Source organism: Rhagoletis pomonella, unplaced genomic scaffold (genome assembly GCF_013731165.1).
Source record: "Rhagoletis pomonella isolate Grant_MI unplaced genomic scaffold, Rhpom_1.0 Rhpom_scaffold_00513, whole genome shotgun sequence".
In the NCBI taxonomy this organism is placed as follows: Eukaryota; Metazoa; Arthropoda; class Insecta; order Diptera; family Tephritidae; genus Rhagoletis; species Rhagoletis pomonella.
In genome coordinates, this window is record NW_023459067.1 from 1 (window position 1) to 23,732 (window position 23,732).

The window sequence follows — 23,732 nt, forward strand, 5'->3', positions numbered from 1 at the left end:
CTTTATCTTTATCTTTATCTTTATCTTTATCTTTATCTTTATCTTTAGCCACAGCGGTGAGTTTTCTCAGTATGGCGGAATAGGGCGGTAACATAGAAAATTTACATTTCCAGGGCAGTTAAGACCAAGTTTTTGTGGCACAATTTTAGGCGCAATACTTAAATCAAAAAGGCGGTAACTAGTGTTTAAAGAAACGCACCTAGTATGTTGTTTGATGATGTATGTTATTGCGCGCCAAGGGCGATATGCAACTAGTTTGGATTAGTTGTATGTCTCACTGTACTTTCAACGCGCATTCCACCGGTGAGAGGAAAAGCGCAAAGCTTTCTAAAGCTTCATTGAATGCATACAGGAATCGGCGGCTAACAACCAATCTAACCTATTCGCTGCGGGACGACAAATCAGTTTCCTCCAAGACGCTCGCAGCTTCAGTGCCCGAAAAAAGAAATCTATTGTCCCCGTGAATACCACTTTCAAAGGTGCAACCGTGCGAATGTTAAATGTGCCCGTCGGTGGCTAGAATAATTTTTTTAAATATCTGTTCGCGATTCGAAACATATTTATGGAATTGAAAATTGTATTATGGCATTTAATTGAAGTGTAAAAGTGCATAGTGGTTTAATAAAGCATAGTTATAGGCGCGGATGGAAACTCGCATATACATACATATGTATGTATGTACATAAGTGTGGAATGTGTAGTTGGTGGTATTCTGTGGAGCATACGTGGTTTTTTTATTTTGTTTTATTTATTTATTTTTTTTTAATAATTCCTAATAAACTTATTTATGTTGTATGTATGTACATTTGTACTTGAATTTGTATTTATGCGTTTATATGTGCACACAAACATATGGGAATAAGTACATACATATATTCACCTTGGATATGCAAAGAGTGGCATAGATTTTGCAAGTAAAAGTAAAAATTTTAATTCACTTGAGAGTGTATCCTTGAAAACGCAAGAAGTAAAGACGTGCACGCTGCTTTTATGCTCGTATAAATATTATACAATATTAGGTATACACACACAAACATATGTACCTACATAGTACATAGTAGTGTCCGACCGAAGCTGGAATTGTGGCCGAAGCCGAAGGCGAAGCCTAATTTGAAGTACTATTCTAAACTACTAAATTTAGGCAATTTTCGGCCGAATACCGAAGCCGAATAATAGGCCTGCAATTTTTTATTTCGTAACAAATTATTTTTATTATTTTTTAAATAAAGGGAACACTTTACAAATATACATTTTTCCACAGGCGCTAAAAATTTTTGGTATTGTGCAGGATGCAATTGTAAATTCTTTTTCATGCTTGTTTGTTTTTTGACGCTTCACTTCCCAGGGAAAGCTGCAAAATTATCGTATCTTACGTTTTTTACGAAATTCACTTTTCGTTGCATCACCTGTTCAAATATTACGGCTCAAATCTCAATAGCAACTCCAAAAATTGACTGCAAATTTTATTGTAGGTGAAATTTTTTTGTGGGCGAAATTACTGTATGTGCTATGGGCAGAGCGGTCGAAATAGAGTTCTTACATTTTCAGCCGAAGGCCAAAACCCAAGCCGAATATAAAATACGAGCCGAATAGGCCGAATACTGAAGCCAGGCTGAACCTTCGGTTGGACGCTAGTATGTATGCATGTGTGTACGCGGCAGCAACAAAATGCACGCGCGAATATAAATATAAATAAGACTTACAACAATTTCCCTTTCGTATGTATGTTGTAGGTATGTATGTTAATGCATATGAGCGTACGTACCTACATAAGTACATATTTACATGTTTGTGTATTCACACATTCGCGGCACTAAACGAGAGTGCAAACAAAAACAACGTTTGGGTCAAAAACTCACCCAACAGTGGGATGTGTCGACTGTCAAGTGTTGAATTTTCTGTATTGCATTACTTACATATGTATATCAGTGTGTGTGTGTATTACGTTAGAAACGGTGTCTAAAACAAGTAGCTCAGCTGCTAGTCTGCTTTTTTCTTGAATAGCGACAAAAGCTCAACCGGAGAGTTTGTTGCAGTTGTTGCTGTCGTATTTTTCTATTCATCAACATGCCTCCATACATACATTCATACATACACATGTACATATGTATGTATGTACGTAGGCTTAATGTATTAGCGAGAAATTCTAGGGAAATGTGTCGGAAAGAATGAAAGCGGTAAAAACACCTGTTCAGGCGGAAAATACCTTTGCCAGACAATATTTGATTGGCGCTCGTGCCACCGTAGTATTTGAATGTGTGTATGTAGGGCATTGTATGTCCATACTTACCCGAAAGTCTCCATAAATATTAACCAAAGTTAATATCATATTTTTTTGTTCTAAAAGGCATCGTTATTTTTATACAACCCTTCATAAATAATTACTTTGCGATTGTAAATACATTGCATATGTGGAGTCACTACAAGCAAAAAAATAATGCTGCATATGAAAACAAATTAGAACTAGGACATAGCCTGTAGATAGATTTGATTCCTCATTGAAGGAAGTTTTTTGTCTAGGGTAACAACGTTACATTCATATACCCTAAAAATATCGGGCATACTCCATGTACGCATGTAATGAGTACTCGCTAAAGGTCAACTAGTATTCCAAAATTAACCGAAATGCATATAAAAAATGTGGCCTTAGCTCTGCATTAACGGGTATATATGCATACGTAAATGTATAAAATATGTATGTATGTACATATGTACACAAGTTTAAGTTTAAGTTCACTTCATTACACTCAGGGACTTTTGAACATCAAAATATGCAATAAGTATGTTATAGACATTTGTGTGATATTTAATAGCCACTCGCGGTGAACTTTTTGTGGCCAAAGCCAAGTTAAACGGAAAATAGCAGACAGTTTGAATTTTTGGCATCGATTCAACAAAGAGCCCGCATACCTGTGGAATGTATGGAAAACATTGCTCATCAATAAAACATAATACATACATAGATTTTTTGAAGAGGACAAAGTCAAACAGTTTTGCAATAGAATAGAATAGTACATAAATATCACTCGTTGCGTGAAAAAGGGATTTAAAATTTTAGTTTAGATTGGAAAACAGTAAAATTTTAAGTATGTATGTACTACAAAATCTCTAGTACGGAAAGGTAGCTGGTGAATTTATTAGGCCGATGTATTCTAAGGAAAATGGTGACCTGGTAAGTCTGTTGAATTCACTAGTTCCTCACTGTAAATTGATTACTCCCAATGACATTGTCATTATTAAGTTCATGGGTGAATTGCCAGGTTACCGGCGGGTAGCTACCGATTGCTACCAATAGCGAATGAATTCTCTAGTGCCTCACTAATGCGCGGTACTAATGAGTAATTTACAAACATACTAGGAATGTTAATGCCGGGATCCTGGCCTTTTTTACATTCCGAAAATCCCGGGATTCCTGGCAAATTAACCCCGCGATTTTCGGGATTTGTTTACACTGGTGGCAATATTGAAATTTCGCAATATATATTTTTGAAAAAATTATATGTTAAGGTATAACATTTTCGAATTTCGTTCTTCTAGCTTTAGCAGCTTAAAAAATTACCTATTCGTCCTTGTTAATCCAAGCAATTTAAATTTTCTTGACTTCTAAAGAAATTTCCTCTTTCATTCGGTAGCCATATTTCTTTCTATATTGCACTGAATTTTTTAAATAATTTTTTTTTTTAATTAATCATATCTTTCAAATTACACAGTCTTTTAAAATAAATACTGACGTCAGAGTGAAAAACTAAAAACGCAATTTTACTATATTTCGCCCATGGTTTGGCGAATAACTATATTGATTTTTGTGTGTAAAATTTACTATCGCACGGTGTATAATGTAATGTAATGTAATAATGTATAATGAGCTAGACATTTATAAAAAAAAAATAAAAAATTTAAACATTAAATAAACGAAAGAAACATAGACAAAACTAGTCGAAATAAGGCGTTACATTTATTTCTACCACTAGTATCTATATATGAAATTCTTTCAACCAAAAAATACATTTGTTCACTTAAATTTTTTTTGCATCGAGCTTTTTCGACATACTTTAAGTTACTTTATCAGATATGTACATGCTAGAGTATTATTAAATGCGTATGCATTTAATTACTGTCTTTTGTTTTGTTACTTATGCAACAATTTTCACTTTAAATAAGAAAAGTAGGTTTCAAAGCCATTTATTTATTTATATTTTTTTTTAATGATTGAAGAGCTTTTCAAACAATATTGAAGCAATTTTTTCGATTTAAGTTGTTGAAAAATAAGGAATATCTACATAAATTCCGGTTTGAATGCCGCAGTTGATTGCTTATACGCCCTGGGGTTACCATTTATTAATATTGAGTTGCTCATACGTCATGTCGAACTTCTTTCAGAAACATGTTTGTGCATACGTAGATATGTATTTATGTATATACATATTTAAATACACAAAATGTATGTGTACCTTACATCCATTATTGCCAAAATTGCACTATTGCTGGCGCAGCACGTGCATTTCAAGTTTAAAACACGCACCTTCGTCTGTTCGATGGCGGCAAGTAGCAATTTGGGTGCGAAGTATATTCAAGGTCAAGGCGTCGCCAAACGTTTTTGTTTGCAGAAAAAAAAACACAAAAGCGCAGGTAAACACGCACTTAACGGTTAATAGGATTTGCGAGAATATTTCTTGTAAACATTTTGCTGGAAAATGCATCGAAGGGAGGGAAATTCATATAAAAAAAACTTAGTTTTTGCATGCAAATATGCATTTTGGTGTGTACATACTTACATGTGTACATACGTATACACACACATATGCACGTGTATACCCAGCAGGAAAACCTTGATGCTTCCTCCTCGTACAAAATGAAGAAAAAAAGACCAGAAGGAAAACCTAGATTAAAGTACTTTTTCTGCCACGTGTGATTTCCAGATTAGTTCTTGGTCTAACTAGTATGACCCACACAAATGTAACCTCTTCTTGATACATAACATGTGTTCCACATTTCCGAATCATCATTATTAGGGCTATCAAGTCCCTATACAGTAGTAGTGTAATGGGTCCTTGAGTTCTCTGTTGTACCTTACTAGTCATATATGTATGTATGTATGTACATGAACGAATGTTTCATAACGTTATTTAAAAAAAAAAAGAAATATTTTATATGGATGATGTAGGGAGAATGATTATGTTGAGTGCGAACTAGTTTTGTTTCTGAATCCAATAAAAATGTGCCAATTCAAGCCTATAAATTTTCCTACAGGAAACGTTTAGACACTATATGAACTATTTGTTCACAATAAAATTGGAATGTTTGTATTTATTTTCGTGGTTGCCTTTTCAACAGTCACATAATAGAGTGATGCATTTTTGCAACATATCAACGCTTGCTGATTATCCACTTGCCCTTGTCTGTCTCTTTGTGTCATAAAATAAAAATAAAAAACACAAAAAATTTGTAAAACGAACAAAGCACAAAGCACATTTTTAACTATTAACATACATAACCATACTTACATATTCACAAACACACAAGTGCATGTGTGGGTGGGTGAGTACTCGGCCTAAAAATGCAAATATGCTAACTGCACTTGGATGGCAGGGCAATGTGTTTGAGCGATCGCCGAAAAGAATGGAATGCAAAGAATGAAACACTTGAAAATGCACCTGCTCTTCTGGTCGTCTGTCTGTTTTCTACTGTTTCAGCAAACTTTGTTGCGCGTTGTTTTTGTATCTTTTACTTTGCCGCGGCTGTGTAAATATTATTGTCGTAGGTAATGTTCTTAAACTGGTTTTAGTGCATTTGAATTTCTTCTATTTGAAAAAAATCCACGTAACTTTTTTTTAAATTATGGTTATGCCACTAAATGCTTTTGAATCTAAAAACGTCATAACTCTGGTAAACAGCTGTTTGTGAAACGTGATGTTGCAGAACTAGCACTTCGACTTCGACTAGCACCACGAATTCATCAAATGATGGCGAAATTCATGGTTAATTTTCGTGTATGATTGAATTCATAAAATTGTGTTTATGCAGCCAATTTTAACCCAAATTTATGAAATCATTTCATGAATTAGCCTACGCATAAACGCAGTATGTATATGTTCGATTATATGTACTCGTATTTGGTATGATTGCCGTACTGAGTGCCAAATACATAAGAACGTTGAGCGTTGACAGCTTGTTTTTTCTACTAACTTGTATGTGTTGCTGGCCACTGTAGCCGAGGGGTTAGAGGTGACACTCCGAATGATCTGAATTCGAGTCCTGGCAAAGGAACTGTTTTTTCCTTTTGAAAATTGGGAGGGTCAACCGCCATTTTTGGTATATAGTTTGTTCACCATTTTCGCTAAGAATTAATCATAGAGTGTGAATTTCTTCGAAAATTTCTTCGCCCTAATGTATACAATTTCTAGCAAAAGTTTTTATTCATATTTAAATTGCAGTGCCTTTGATTTTTAGTAATTTGATGTGGGATTCCATAAAATGAAAATTATTTAGTAACGGTTCCATTATCTTAAAAGTTTAGGAACCCCAGCCTTAATTCACAAAGGCCCTAACAAACAAATTTTGCGCAAAATTATCGCATGAATCATTTTTTCGAACTTGACTTTTTGATGCAAATTTGTTCTACACTTCACAATCCCTATAGTTACGGCAGAAATTTACTATATATTTTATCGTATGTTGCAATGCGTTATTTTCTTGAGGGCGAAATTATCGCATGTGGCATACAAAAGTTTTTTGAAAATAGTAAAATAAAATTAAATAAAAAAATTAAAAAATTTTTAAAAGTAGTTCTGTGCAAGGGGCTTGACATTCTACCAAAATCTGTGAAAAATGCTGTTTCGAAAAAAAGTGTTGGTTAGGGCCTTTGTGAATTAAGAGGTAACGATACGCACGTACATGGAAGATACTATTTAAATTACAAAGACTCCAATGTCCCTAATTGAATTATCCGGTCCATTTAAAGAAAGAATCTCAATGAAAGAGATAACTGATAAGTAAAACACAGCTCAAACCGATTTAGAATAAATTTTAAAAATTTGTTATAACGTACTCAATCTTAAAATATTTTTGTAAGGACAGTGTTGATACAGTACAAAAACCATAGAATAATTCTGATAAGCGTACATACATATCTATAACATACATATATCTATGTATATACAATGCAGATGCAAGGGAGCGTTGTTTTATTTTAATTTGTATAACTAATTTAATCAACAAAACAAGACTTTTTTTCTGGAAGGTTTGAAGGCCTATCCTCACGGTGGAGTCGATGCCTTGTATGAAGTGGCGCTGCGGAAACTCCAACAGTCTATGTGCAAGCAGAGGAAACTAATGCAAAATTAGCGATTTACTAATCGCCCCAACGATGTAGAAGTGCATATTTGTAAATAAAAAAAAAATAAAAAAACACAAAAAGAAATGAAAATCCACTATCGTACAAAAATTAAATTAGTACCTGAGAGCATTGCTGCAAATGAAAGTGAAGCGAAAAATATAACGACAAGTGTCAAGTGAGCTGTGAGTGACAACACGACGACGTTGTTGTTATGCAAGAAATAGCGTTTAATTTTTTAACGAAACTTTGTTGTCACAAAAATGGCCATCAACATTTTGGATTATGACCATTACGCAATCAGTGCGATTGTCACGGTCAGCATGCAGATCCTGTTTTTCCTGATCAACTCCATTCTGCATATGGATAAGCTGACGGATTTCGCAGGCGGCGTTAATTTCATTATAATCTCGCTGCTTACCTTCTTTTTGGGGCAGATTGATAGACCATCGAAGGTAAGTGGAATGGATAATGATATACACTATAAACAATAATAATGACAGAAAAAGCACATATCATTCAGTTTAGATTCTGGAGTAGAGCTTTTGTTAAAACTCGACTATCCGGCTATTTGGTTAGTCGATTAGTCGATTAGCAAATTTTTTGTCGGCTGATACTAAGCCGAATAGCAATTATTCGACTACTATTTCGTTAACCGATTAGTCGACTAGTCGACTAGCAAGAGCTTTGCTCTGAAGCAATTATCTCAAAAATTTACAGGCAGATGAAATATTTAGTGATTAAGTTTTACTTTTGACGAAAAAATTAAAGTCAAGTTTAACTGTTATATTTGACTAAAAAACTGCCGGTCAAAAAATAACGATTAATTGTGGACTTTTTTTAAAAAAAAAAAATCAAGATATTTTAATCATTTAAGATGAATATTCCTTAGCTAGCAAGTATCACACTGCTATATTCAAATATCATGTAGACAAAAATTTTCCATCTAATTTCTTGAATTGAAATTTCGAAAATAACTATTATTTGAAAATGTGCATGTATATGTATGAGCTTAAATCGATTGCAAAAAATATTCCTTTATTTTTTGTCTTTGGTAATTTTACTATTTCTGTAGGAAGCATGAATAAGTAAAGAAATTCAGGGAGCTAGAACAATTTCAAGCATAGGGTTATGGTATTTTCGTTTCTACTAAAAAATGCCGCCTTTTGAAATATGGTACTTTTAAAAAATTATTTTACTGTTTTCATTAGAAATCTATATGTAAGGTGACGAATTTAGAACTTGTTAGGAACTATCGAAAAATGGGTGCAGAACGAACTAGAACTTATCTGTTGAACTATAGGAAAAGGTTGTTTACTTTACATACATAGGTAGATAAATGTTTGGCGACTTTTTCGTTCAAATACGCTTCAATTATGCACTTCGCAGATGCTTTTTCATAGCTTGGTAATACAAAAGAAAAATTTATGTTAACATTTTAACCACTTGGGAGCTTCTGAAATCTAACTAATAACAGCAAGCACCTCTGCAAGCTCAGCTACAGTCAAAGATATGTAAACGCATGATTCAATAACAAAAGGTTTGCTCAGAAAACAGTTTTCTCGCCGCTCCCTCTTGACAAAATAGACTCCCTTAGCAAGGCACTGTGTGTGTGTGCAAAGATTTTGTAACTGCCGTTTATAAATTGGCGCGTCAAGCGCGAAACAACATTTACATTTTTGACAAAGCGTTACGTGTTAAAGTTGGATGCAGAAGACGGAAAGAAATAGGAAGGACAAAAAGTGAAAGAGGAAACAATAATAAAAACGAGATGAAATGAGAAAACGTCAACAATTACGCCACGTTGATTTGGGGATAGTGCGCGCTGACACCTGTTGACAATGGAAAACGCAGCGCTTAGCGCTCCAATTTAGGGACGCCAGTAAGGGAGTTAAGGGAGTGTCAAAACTCTAATGTTACTAGTGAGCAAACTTTTAAAACGCACACACCGGAGAACCAAAAAGATTGAAATGTCATGATACTTTTTCCTTTCGTCTGTCGATTTTATAACTGGTTCGGAACTATAGAATTTAGGACTAGTTCGAAACTATCGAAAAAAGGATGCAGCGGGGAAAATTGACACTCTCTAGGACATTGCCATGCTAAATTCGCCAGTTGTTTGCTTGCAAAAGAGATTTATCTCGAACCAGTACTGGGTCTAAATGTACTAAAAGTGCACCAGTTAAGAACTAGAGATTTTCCCCACAGGGTATATACATAAATAACTATGTACTTTAATATTTATATGCACATACATACATATAAAAGTATGTAGTCGTACTTCAAATCGTCGTGAGTGCAAAGTGCACTTATAAGGTATAAGTTATATCCTTTTATTATTTAGATAAATATCAGAGATGTGCTTTAATAGTAAGTGATATCCTTTAGCGATTACGCTCTCATAAGACACTCTTTATATCTACGGTGTTCAATGGGTGCAAGAGGCCCTGTTAGCCAATTCAGCTGCAAAGCCTACACAAAAAATGTTCCCGCAAACACATACACAGAGAAAAAATATCTGTTAAAATAGAACAAAAGTAATAAGAAATCGATGGCTGAGTTCCAGTTGATGGCCAGTTCGAAAACGCCCTATCTCAGAAAATGTTTCAACAACGCCCTATCTCAGAATTCGGTTGAAAAACACCCTATATCAACTGCCGATTCAAAAAAAGCCCTATCTCAGCACATTTTCGATGTATTTTCGTTTGAGACAGGGCGTTATTGAACCGAATTCTGGATAGGGCATCATTCAATAAAATTCTGAAGTAGGGCGTTCTTGAAAAGTTTTCTGAGATAGGGCGTTTTCGAATTGGTTGCCGAGATTTTTATCAATCATTTCGATTGCAGGACATAAGGCAAATTTATATCAGATGGTGTTGCTAGATCAGCTGATTAAGTTCGGCTCGGTACACATGTGTCAAAATTTCCTTTCAGTATCTGAAGTTGTAAAAAAAAAAATGTATTAATTTGTACTACTATGGGAGTATATTTAAATTTAAAACTTTAAAGCCGTTCATCTGGAGTTTTGCTTTTTTGAGTATAACACTATTGAAGTAAATGAGCGATATGTATAATCAATTGTAATACAGGAAAACGGAGGAAACTTATCTAAGTCACAAATGAAATTGAAATCAAAACTAAAATTATGGGATTTTATTCGTGTTTCATTAGTTTTGATAAACGAGTTGTAAAATTTGTCGCTGTGAATGCCCCTTTCAGCTTAGTAAGTAAGGGATATTTCGCAACAACTGCTCGTTTCCTGCAACTCATTTCTACTAATTTTTCGTGTTTTTTTTTCAAAATAAAAAGGTTATAAGCTACATAAATGAATAAAATATTAGTCTACAAGATCAAAAAAATGGGATTAAATACCGAGCACGGAGCTACCGCATTTCAAGTTTGGCGTGAAGGCCCATATTAAATTTTAATTTCAAAAATTTCGTGAAACCGGTTACAATAGGATCTACATTGTAGTAAAATAATACGATAGGATAGAGATTATCCTGTTTTCATTGGTATGAGAAGTATTGATGGCGATAATTTTTTAAATTCTGTGTCATATTTTTTTCTGTGTACACGTATGCGTACAAACGTATTTTTGTTAAAATTAGGGCTGTGCGATTAATCGATTACTCAAAATTTGAATTAATCATAAAGTAAATAACTCAGTTATTCGATTAATCAGAAATTATGATTACTCAAAAGTTCAGTTACTCGAGTAATCAAGATTTTTGATTAACCAAAAAAAAAGAAAAAAATTTGAGTAATTTGCTTTATGATTAATCAACATTTCGAGTAAAATGACTAATCAACATTTCAACTCTTTACATATTTATAAAGTAGTTAAAGTTCCTTGATACTTTAAAAACAACGTTTCTATTTTCAAAAATTAAAACGAAATTTTTTTTTCATATACAGAATGTAAAAAAAAAAACTTTTTCCAAAGCAAACTCTTTTAACGAGCAAAATTTCTTATTTTTGAGTAATCATATTTCAAGTAACTCGATTAATCATCGTTTTGAGAGTTCAAAATCTTGATTACTCGAGTAATTGATTAACCGAATAATTGATTAGCCAACTTGCTCGAGTAATCGAATAATCGCACAGCCCTAGTTAATATAGTTTGGAAATCGTAACTGATTTCCGGTTGGTGGACACCGAACCCCTCCCTGAAAAGCCCACCCCTTCTTTTCTGTCATTAGTTAGTACTGTATTAGTTAGAGGGCGTTGCCTGAAGGGGAGGCAATGCTCGCCAGCCTTTTAAGGATGTCTCTTGTGTCAAGTGAGCCTGACAGTTTTTATCTACACTCTGGGCACTGTAAGTCAACACGTCTGCATAATTTCCACAGTGCACACAGAATGAGTGAACAACATACATACATGTCCATCTAAAAACTAACTACATACATACATATGTAAAACTACATTGCAGTAACGATATTGGTACCCACTACCACAATATAGAAAGACCCTTTCACACATCGTCGCTAAAATGCAAAAAAGGCGTAACTAGCTAAAATTTTTTATCGCATAAAACGATGTAAGGACTTATAAATTGATGAAATGCATCATAATCGATCAAAAAGTAAATTTTGGACTTTTAGTTAGTTGGGGATTTTTGTATTTCAGCGACGATATGAGATAGGACCTTTCTATATTAAAGGCAACAAAATGGTACTTATAAATAGTGTATACATACACACACATATGTAGATATATGTATCCCGATCCATATCTTTACATGTGGTACATATGGGCATTTCCAATCTGGCGTTACGTAACGCACGTATGACAAAATGTTAAAAAAATTTAAAAGAACCAAATTTGAAAAAGGTTATTTTAGATTTGCATAGCAACTTACAACTATTGTAGCGATTTAAAGATATTAGCCATCGTGGCGTTGCAAAAAACCGAAGTAGATTTTGACTTCGATTACGAATTTTCAAAACTTTGCGAATTGGACACGACTATTTGTATAAAAGTTTTTGTAGTAACATTTGAAATGTTTAAAATTAATTTTCGAAGTTTTTAAATGTAAAAATCTTTTCTACTTTTCGTTTAATCTTAATGAAGTATCTGACGTGACGTTACTTGGCGTTACGTTACTGAAATTTCCTTTGAAAAATTTTTGCTAATATTGTTCTCGAGAGAATTTTTAACGGGAAGGAAATATGCATTTTATGTCGAAAGTACTTTTTATTTCGACATCAGCGCCATCAGCGGTTCCATTTTTTGCAAATCTATGTCTACTATGTTTCAACTAAACATGCCAAATGTGAAACAAATCAAACGGTTTTTCAAAATTTATCGATCCTGGCGCCACCTAGCGAGACGATTTTTGGCAAAAACGCGTCTGCTTACATAACCAGTATATATTATAAAAAGCAGCCAAATGGGCTTATAAATAAGTTAGATATAGAACTTTAAGCGGTTCTTTTTACGCGGTAGACTTTTCGATGGAATCGCCCATATGCAAGTATGCCTGCATATATGTATACATACATACGTACCTTCGATGATGTTGGCTTAGTTTTCGTTTTGTCTTTACACTTTTGGGAAAATTGTGATGTACGCAATAGCAATACAAACGCAGAGGTTATTAAGTGTATACCCAGTGGGAACTCGATAATAATCGCCCCTATACCGATAGTGGGAACGACAGTCGTTCGTCGATATTTGAGATTTTCATTGGTGTTATGAAGCATTCAATGACATAATCTACCGGCAAATTTGTATTCCTGTTATCCTTTCGAAATGAAGAATTATTGAAAACGTGTTAAAATCTGTCGTTAATGTTTTTATTTACGACATAATTGAACGAACGACTGTCGATGCGAACGACTTGCGACAACCAGAATAGGGGGAATAATATTATGCCGCTTACACTTTGGCTAAGTGTTTGGCCGAGCTTCTGTTCCAATTAGTGGTATGGTTTTATGAGAATCCTTTTCAAGGCAGAAATACTATACACTCGGAGGTTTACGTGTCTCACTGTTGACAAATTGATAAATTTGAAAAAGTAGACGACTTCGTCTATAAAAATTACTTTCGATACATTTTTTTCTGCACTTCGCAGATTATTTTTCGAATTAAAGGTCGACATTTTGTAATAACATTTTGATGTTATGTCTGACCGAAATCAAATATGAGGCCATCTACAAAAGAACATTTATTTCAACAAATAAGTAATGCTAAATAAAATAAATACATAAAAATATAAAAAATTGAAAATTTTGTTTTTTTATTGATAGTTTATGTCCGAAAGGAGTTAGCATCTAATGCAGAGGAAACCAGTTTTCACTATTTTGCGGCCATCGCCCTTCAAAAGTAGTTAGTTACGACCTAAGGAAATAAGTAATAAAAAGTTACAAGTAATCGACTGCTGGGCAGTTATAAGTTCTCTACAAACTAGCCCCATTTCCTGCAGGGTATGTACACAAATGTTTGAGTATGTATGTATTTACACGTGTGCTGTGTACTTGGTTCATACACAGGAAGTGGGCACACTTTGATGTCACTAACAATGTAAAATTTCAACGATTCGCTGCACTGACTCAACTGGCAATTAAACACTTTTTCAAGGTTTCTCTAGTGCCACAGTTTCCTTCACCAATGTCAGGGTCGTCGCGGCCTTTTGGTCGGTCGGCAGTGCAGTGGGAAATGTGCAAAAATCGGCTAGTAACGCATTAGGTGCTTTGAATTATCGATGTTAAATTACAACTTTTGCTATGCATCTTGTTATTCGACTTGGATTTATGGAAGGAAATGTTAAGGATCTGGCCCAAATCATTGAAAAAAGAAAAAAATCACGAAATCTCCGTGAATGTGCGTGAGTGATATTTTTGATAAAGTACAAGCCGACGACAGTCTTCTGCGGCTTCGTCAAGAAAGTTTCATTTTTTCAAAAGTAAAAGTTCAACCATACTTCTTTGTATATGTATTTTCCGGAGGATGCATCAGACTAGGCCGAGCATACTTTGAAGTGCCATCTAATTAGAACTTAAGAAAGTTCAATTACATGGCAGTTGAGAAGTGCATGTGCAAAAATTTCCTAAATTGCATAAAGGAAATTTTTGCACATGCAGCAGTACATAGCATGTATTTAGGCGCCTGGTGTTAGCAGACGCGCCTAAACACGCCCGATATAGTTACATTTCAGTTATTATATAAATATCTATGTATGTATATATGCACATCTGTAACAACCAACGTCAATTTTGTTTCCAGAGCCAAGGATAAAAAAAAATTTGTTTGTAGCTCTGTCAACACTGTGCGCCTCTTCGCTTACGCTCTTTAACCTTCATCCATACCTTTCCGCATGGATTAAATTTACCCAACTTATTTTTGTAAACTTTTGTCTTGCTTTTTTGTTCTTGCAGGTGGTAAAGCCGGACGAGTTATTCACGAAACTGTTATAAAAATTTTTCTTTTCCCATTTTTACATGACTTCCCACACTAAACAATTTTCATCTCAGTTATTTTAACCCAATTTTCAAGTTTTATATGGCTTTGGAAAGAATAATATTTGTCCTGTTTAAAGATACATACATATGTATGTATAATAAGTTTTGTGAAAACATTGTAAATATGTATGTAGAAAATTTTTGGAATAAATCTGAAATTTACACACATCTAACACTTAAATTAAACGAATAGAGAAAATTAACCCAAGCCCACAGTTGAGGATGATGGCGGCGATGTACGACTCCTCAACTATCACAGGCTACGAAAAGCTGCTAGAGGTGTCAGCTGAGACATTCAAGTACGACGACGAAGAGCTGATGGCGCGCAAATTGTATGAAAGTAGATATTTTTCACTTTGTTCATTGTAAGTTTCTTTTTTTGTTGTTCAAATGAAAGGATCTACCATATTATTCTGACATCGAGTTATAATAAGACCTATATAAGCTACGGAAATTTTTGGCAAAATTCCATTTTGGAGAATGATTAAGAAATCCAATCCTTGTTTTTAGGAAATAAGACATAAGTAGCGGAAGCTTTTGTGTTTTTGTGTCCAGTATCGTATTTCACTATTGTTACTCCTGACTCTATACATTTGTACATACCCTGCAGCAATTCAGACTTACCCTAGGTTAGCCCTCAGATAGTCCCTACCAGTTGCCAGTACTAGTCCCTCATAACTCCCCTGCCAATGGTTTCAACTGGCATTTTTAGCATTGGCGTGTCATTGGAAAAGGACCGGTCCAATCAACACTGACCGTAAGATAGTCCTAGACTAGTCCAATTCTGGAGATTTTTTTCGTTGGAGTAAGATTGCGTTCTGCACTTCGCAGATGCTTTTTCATAATTCGGAAACACAAAAAAAAAAAATGAATTTTATCATTTTATAATCATGTTGGCTCTGACGGCATTTGAACCCGGACCCTCCTGAAAGCTAACAAATAGTGGCAGGCATCTCTGCGCACAGAACCAGTGAAGTACTAGTCCCTTCCGGAAAATTGGCCAGCTTATTGCTGCAGGGTACATATTCCCGCGTAGAAATGTATGTGTGTGTTCGTGCACAAAAGCTATTATCTTAAAATAAGGCTGGCTAGGCGTTTGGACTTGGTTGCTCGGTTTGCACGTGCTTGCACTATGTGCTACCATACACATGTATGTATGTATGTATGCATTTATGTATATAAATCAGCTATAAATTCTTCCATTTGCACTTATTCGCCAAGTTTTATATTTGTTTGTGTTGTTTAATATTGTTATTAAATTTGTTAAAGGGTGTTCCATTTGGATGAAAAAAAGTAGAAACCAATTTAACTTTTTAGAGAAATATTTTTCCATTTTAGTACGTACAGTAGATTAATGCATGATCATAACTGTTGCAACACCTTGAAGTTTTGTTTAAACATTTCTTTTAATTTGATTTTTTTTTTTTGTGCTATGTACATACAAATGCTAGCAAAATGACGACAAATATAAAAATCTAACATTTATCTGAATTAATGTGTGAGTATTCTATGTTTAAAACTTCCGGGTCTTACGCCACACATAATAGCAGCTATTTGGAACCACGCTATAATACTAAATAAAACTCCAGTCACCCTTTACACCGCAATTTGTGTTTTTTTTTTGTTGTGAATGTGTGCATTTGTCGGATAAAAGCTTGGGCAATCGCTGCAAAAATGTGAAAACAATACCATTAACGTCGATACCAATAACTGTAATTTTGCTAACACGAAAATTGTGGAATGAGTTCCATTTAGCTGCGTGCAACTATAATTGGCACACCACATACCAGGCGGAAAAAATTCTGACAGACAACCTCACACATGTGTATGTATGTATGTACATGCATATCCTGTAGGCAAAACTTGCACTAGAGAAAGCTCTTGTGAACCACTAACTTTGTTCTAATATTTGGTCTACATTTTTGTTGGGCCGAGGTTCTCCAACAATTTGTCCTGATGTTATAACACAAATGGAGGTACCTACAATTTTATGCCGCCTATGAGCAACAAATAGTTTTTATGAGAAGCTTCTTCAAGCCAGAAGTACACTCGGAGGTTTGCCGTTGCCTGCCGAGGTGCGACCGCTGCCAGAAAAAACTTTTTCTAGTTTGGATGTTTGGAGCAGGGATCGAATCCAGGCCCAACGGCACTGTATCTCAAAGAGAACGATACCTAAAAAAGTACACGAATGCTAAATGTATAAAAGCTCGCAAATTGTATGAACAGCTGATTGACTTGTTGCTTATATCGAAAGCACTAAATAGAAATCGTATGAGAAATGCACTTTTAAAAATTTTCAGCAACAATTTACTATGACAACGTGCGAAAATGAATATCGGTACTTTGAGGTGAAAAGGTACCAGGTCCATTTTTTTTTTTTTTGAATTGTTCAGGGGAGACTAGAAATCGATTTATTTTTGCATTATCTGTCATTCTGAATCACCTTTACGTAGCGATATATTCCTATTTTTTATGGTGTTTTCGTTTCTACCGAGAAAATGTCGCCATTTCATTGCCCCGATTTTCATTCCTAATTTGGTAAAAAAAAACTGTGTGTTCGTTTCTTAAAATGTCACACTCTTTTAAGGCAAAAAAGGCACAGGCATGAACTCGGCAGCTGATTTTCTTAAGAATTTTTTTGTTGATGGCAAATCACTGCTCGCGTGCGATTTATTCTTTCAAAATACTATGTACAACTAAAGTTTTCTGATCACGCCCAGCTATAGAATTATTTCATTAATTTATTTAACTTCGTTTATAATTAGAAACCTAATTGTTTATATATATTTACAGGCCTACGACAGTCGGCAGCTGATGGTCACTCTATTCGTCTGCCTCTGGGGGGGCACGGCTTTCTGGATATCTGCTGTACCGCATAATAAAGTTGGGCCGTGATAAACAGTTTGACGACACAAGACGCAACATAATCAGATACGCTGTCTTTTGGACCTTTCAGGTGAGCACAAAAGTATGAATAAAACTTAATATATAATAATTTTTAACGCAAAATCGCATAAACACAAACAAAAACAACAACAGTCGGGCTGACAAACAGCTGGCGTGCTTATTGTAATACTTATTTTAATTTAACCTCCACAAAGTAAACTTTATGGCTTCGATAAAAAGTTTTATGCCGCAGATCATTTGATTGAGGAACGATTTCCGGGCTGAAATAGTGCACATACATATCTACATACATATGTATTTACCCCGTAGGAAAAGCAACCAGTTGTGAACCATAATGCTACCAGTTTGCGTTTCAGCCCAACTAGTTCATGTTGTATCCTTTTTCAATGTTAGCGACGGGTATTTTTAAAATGGCAGTGCCATAGGAGACGTCAATTGTCCGCTCCTGCATCAGCATCCTACTAGTAGCAGTTGACGGGATAGACTGTCAATTCATCCTCCGTGAAAAGCGCAATTATGCCATTTTGCTCGCGGCGCTGCAGCAGTGGTAATGGCCGACAGAGCAAAACTCGGACACGCGCCATTCGAGAGATCCGAGTTCGAATCTCAATGAGTGAATGTTATTTTTTGTTTTATTTATGTTTTCTTTTATTTATATCTTTTGTTGTAATTTTTAAATTGTTTTGTTTTAAAAAGAAAAAAAAAAATTTCATTAGATTTTTTTATGGTATTTGAGTGTTTGGGGTTTTTTCCAAATGAAATTAAATTTACAATTTGTATTTTATATTTAACTTGAAATAATTTACTTTACTTTAATCACCTCCAAGCGAACTCGAACCTGAGATCTCCGAACCAGAATAGTCTTCACTTGACGTCACAGCCGGTATTGGTGAGGAAAGCAACTAGCCGCAGGAGGGAAAAAGGAAATTTTTTTTTTTTGCTTTTAACTCTATCGGCCGAAGCAGCGCCAACTCAGCAAACATAATAAATAAGAATTTGGCCCAAATAATTATGAGCCGCATTTAAGTTTTGGTTTTGGCAATTCAAAGACAGATGTCGCTGATCGCATAAGTTGTTCGAAATCGACGAAGTGGTAGGCCGTCGCTTTAGCACATACTAGTTAACAAACTAGTATATTTACTGGCTGGTTTGGCATTTCACTGCGGAGAACTGGTATAATTATAGTACATGACGTTACTTCTTCATTTAATACCAGTTTTCGAACTAGAACTTCTACCAACAAGTTTACTGTTTTTCTACGAGGAACTGGTATAATTTTACGTAGTTCATAACGAACTGGTATGACTTTTATCCTTAAATAATAGTTCATGAACTGGAATTTGTGCATGCTGGTTCAACGTTTCACTGCAGGGTACGTAGATGGGGGCAAATCTTAAAAAACATGACACTTCCAAAACAAAAAGTGTAATTTTTTAAGTTGTGGGCACCCCTATGTTTCATATGTGATTCTAAATATTCATAATCTCTTAATAAATCGATAAATATAAATACATTTTTTTGAATTAAAACATCTATAACTCAAAAGTTATGCAACCTTGATTAAAAAATTTTTTTGAGACTTAAAGAAAAAATAGTTAAAATTAAAAAATGTTTAAATAAACAATTGGGCATTATTCTCTGAAGTCTTCTGAAGAGAAGCAGAGCTTTCAGATTGAAAAATTTTGATTTCCATGGATTCTATGCCATTTCTACGAAAAGTCTTTTTTTCCCCATACATGGGAAACTTTGAGCGCTTTGAGCGACCTCTAAATATATTTTAATTTTAAAATAAAAAAACAGGGGTATACTTTTTTTCGGTATAGAACAATCCTAGGGGGTGAGAGCATTAAATTTCCGACTTTACTTTTTTTTGGACCACCCTAATGTACATACATTTGTAAATTCAAAATCAATGGTTATTAAGTAAACTTATGTCAGGAACTTGAAACTTTCATACACTTATGTATGTATATTATACTCGTACATACATACATACATACGTTGTAGGTGTTTTGACATGTCAACTTTTGATGACAACGCTTCCTATGTGCCTCACTCAGTGTTGAGTTGCAGGAAGTTTTATTGATCTGATTTTTATTAAAACAATTAAATCAATGTCATTTAGCAAACTCATTATTCAATGACTCTTATTTGCTCTTTTAATGTACATAGTTCCATATTGATTTTATGGCTGTGACGTGAGTTGTTCGGCTCACAATTTCCATGTTTACGCGCAATATGCAAACACGCCCCATTTTCTCCTCGACGTGGGAGCATGGCCACTCGTTTCTGTCAAGGACCAATCGAATAGCTGGCCACGCAAACCTATCCACTACAAATAATAAATGAGTCTATAAATATTCAAAATGCATTAACTATTCAACTTTCAAAAAATTTTGATTCGCAGGCCTTCAATAATTAGAAAAATGTACTGTTAGATTCATTAGTGGTTAGTTTTGATGTAAAAAAAAAAACGATATAAAGGATAAAATACTGCAATGTGTTATCTGAACTTTCTGTTTATTTCAGGTCAGATTGGATGGTAGTGCGAGATGCCCACTTAGGCATTGTTTTTATTATTCATTGTGATAAGAATGAAAAGAAAAGTATTTTCTTGCAATGTAAATTCTGCTTAAGAGCGATATGAAATTCTGTTGCAATCCACCCCAGGGAGAATTTCAGAGAGTACTCGCCCTTTGAACGCCAGGCCAGGGGTTTCGCCAAGTGCTCAATTAGTAAATTCCTCAGGCTTGCAGTTACTTGCAATGTCGCGGTGCCTTGAGTGAGGCTCAAACCTGGCCAATTTGGAAGTATTCAGAGACGATTGAGAGAGAGAGGGCAGGAATTATATGACAATTTACGATCGCACCATAAACTAATCGTTAACGTAGCAGAGTTGGTCTCCTTTATCGCGGCTACCCCTGGTTGGAACATACTACATACGGCTTGCCTTTACTCACCGTATGCTGAAAAAATATACTGCCCATGACAATTCTGCCACAGAGCTTTTTGTTTTTTTTTTGAGATAAGCCTCACTAACTTGCTTTCGTGCTCGAGCTTACTCAGGACTTTTACCATTGATTCAGGTAGCACGTTATCAAATGCCTCCTAGATATCAGGCAAGGTAACCCCGAAGTCAGGGTGGTATTTAGCGACAGCCTCAGTCGCTTGTGTTTCTTATATACAATTCAAACAGAGCTACTTCTCCTATTGGGAATAACAGTTACCGCCATAATCCTGCAAGCTAGCGGGTTACATCCCCAGTAATGTGCCGTAATAATGCCATTTGTCCGCGCAGACTTCTTAAAAGAATTCATCGCTCAAAGCAGACATCGTTTTTTCTGTAGTGTAATAGAAGAACCCGTACTTTTTTTTTTAAGTAAACACCTGTACAAATCGAGTGCTTACATATCGCACACCTAAATCTAAACTGGCATTAATTAAAATTTTGGAGGATTTTTTGCATAAACCAATTCATAGGACTTACCTCCAATTAATGAAAATTTTTTTTTCTTCATGATTATATACACTAACTAAAAAACTACTGTTATACCTATTTTTGTATTAATTGCATTGAATCTGTACGATCCAATAACAGTTATAGTTCCGGATCTGATTTTTGAGTTAGCTCAATTTAGATCTAGGTGTTCGATATATTCTACCAGCAATTTTTGCAAAAATTAGTTTCTGATATTAAAATCCACCTTAGACTCAACTGTCATTGATAATATTAATGCTAACTTTATGTATTGCTTCTTACTAAAATGTACTATTGGCTTTGAAAGTAAGAAATAATATCAGAGTTGACAGTTACATAAGTCACTCGATGTAATTTTTACGAAACTAAACTAATATTTCTTGCCTTTCTTTCTTTTTAGGCCGTTTGGGTTTATGTGGTCTCTTTGCCAGTAATTATAATAAACTCTCCCCGCCATTCCCAGCCAAATGCTCCCAAAACCATGACCACATTGGATTCCACTGGTACGGGAATGTTTATAGTTGGATTGCTGGCCGAGACATATGCTGATCTGCAGAAGTTCTCTTTCCGACAGGATCCAGCGAATCAAGGAAAATTCTGCAACGATGGTGAGTATCTTTCATTTTTTCGTATTAATTCATTACAAGGGGTATGTAGTAGTGTCGTAGAAATTGCGGTTTTCCTTTCTCGAAATAATGTTGCATTTATTCTGCCCTGCGTCGGGGCTGTCAAGTTTTCGTGTTCTTTTCTCAGCATATTTACGTGCATGTTGCACTCTGATAATGTTGCTCTATAAGAAATTTTAAAGTTTTTTTTTTCGAGAAAAGACAACGCCATTAGTTTCAAGAAAAAAAAGCGCATCCATTTCGCTCCATGTCTGATACTTTTTCCGACACACGTTTCGGGTGCCCACTGGAATCCGAAAGCTTATGAAATATCCGATTTTTTTTTTCGAATAATTTTTTTTTCATTTTCGGATGCGTTTACGGATACTTTGTTGGCTGGGATATGATCGCTTAATAATGTATGTTAAGGTCACACACACGCACACGCACTTCCTTTTTGTTTCTCGTAATTTGATTTGATTTAGAGTATGTATTATACGTACATACATACATACAAGCTTATGTGCATACATATTTCCAGGCCTATGGAGTCTTTCACGTCATCCGAATTACTTCGGCGAGGTCGTCATCTGGTGGGGTATCTTCGCCATTTCGTTGAATGTTATATCTGGCCACGAGTGGGTAGCTATCGCTTCGCCCATTTTTACCACCTTCATAATACTCTTCCTATCTGGAATACCACTGCGTGAACGTTCAGCTGATGAGAAGTACAAAGAGTAAGTCCAAAGCACATTTGATCCTTCCACTTGATGCACTGTAATCTCTCATTTATTCATTTTTAGCCAACTGGAGTACCGCAAGTATAAGGCGTCAACATCGCCGCTGATACCCATACCACCATCCGTGTATGTTGAAGTGCCGAGCGCCCTGAAATTCATACTCTGCTGCGAGTTTCCCATCTACGACACGATGTGCATCCAGAAAGACATCAGCCCCTATTCGCTGTCCATTGCGCGCTCACACTCGCACATATAGCAATCAGTCGCCCACTCTGGCAGTGGGCAACACGGCGCAGTCGGTCACTCCCTGCAGCGGCACGGTACGGACGGCGGCTCAGTACATCGAGGCCAGTGCTACGGCGCAAATGGCGGCGACGCCGAGAGCCATCATAATTGCGGCGGAACCTGCCGGACCGCGCACATAAAGTCCAATCCGTATCAAAGCGAGTCCGGCTATGGTGGATACACCGGCTGCAACATTAACGGCAACCCAAGTCATCAACATCAACGACAGGCCAATATCGCTGCCCATAACACCACCGATGATGACGATGATACCGACGACGGCATTATCTATATGCCGGGCCCGTCGTCGTCGTCGTCGTCACAGAAGCAGCCACACTACTTTCACTCGCCCATGGTGAATGCGGCGGCGGAGAATCAGCCACAGCCACAGCAACGGCCAGTTGGCGAGTACGATGGCGAGGATCAAGTGGAGCAGGAACACGAAGAGGACTACGATGAGGACATACCGCCAATAGATTTGAGTAAGGCGCCGAGCGTTGAAAGTTTTGCGACCAAGGTGCAAACCGAGAAGGGTGTCACGGCCGATGGGGCATCTTTTACGGTAACCACAATACTGTGATCTGTTGTCAGCGGCCATCAACTGTAACTGCTGTGTACTTGCGCTTTGAAGGGGAAATGCACTGCACTTTCCGAAATGACGGCATGCGACTATTCTTTCTTCTTTTAGAAATGCGTTGGTTGGCTTGAGAGTGAGCTTAGATTTTTCTACGCACACAAATAGTACTATGTAGTGCGCCTTCTTTGAATCAAAGGATTATTTAGTGAGCTTAAATATGCTTTTTGAAATGTTTTGCGATATATGGTGTGCAATGATGTGCCAAAGGCTAAAATTTGACTTAAGTAGCTAGCAAATATTAATGGATGTATGGACATGGGGCGTCACACTAGCCTGTCGCCTGG

General features: G+C 35.8%; 1 pseudogene; it reads left to right on the forward strand.

Annotated features, from left to right (window-relative positions):
• The first annotated feature begins 7,423 nt into the window (after positions 1 to 7,423).
• On the forward strand, positions 7,424 to 23,391 carry LOC118751069 (annotated as a pseudogene).
• The last annotated feature ends 341 nt before the right edge of the window (positions 23,392 to 23,732 follow it).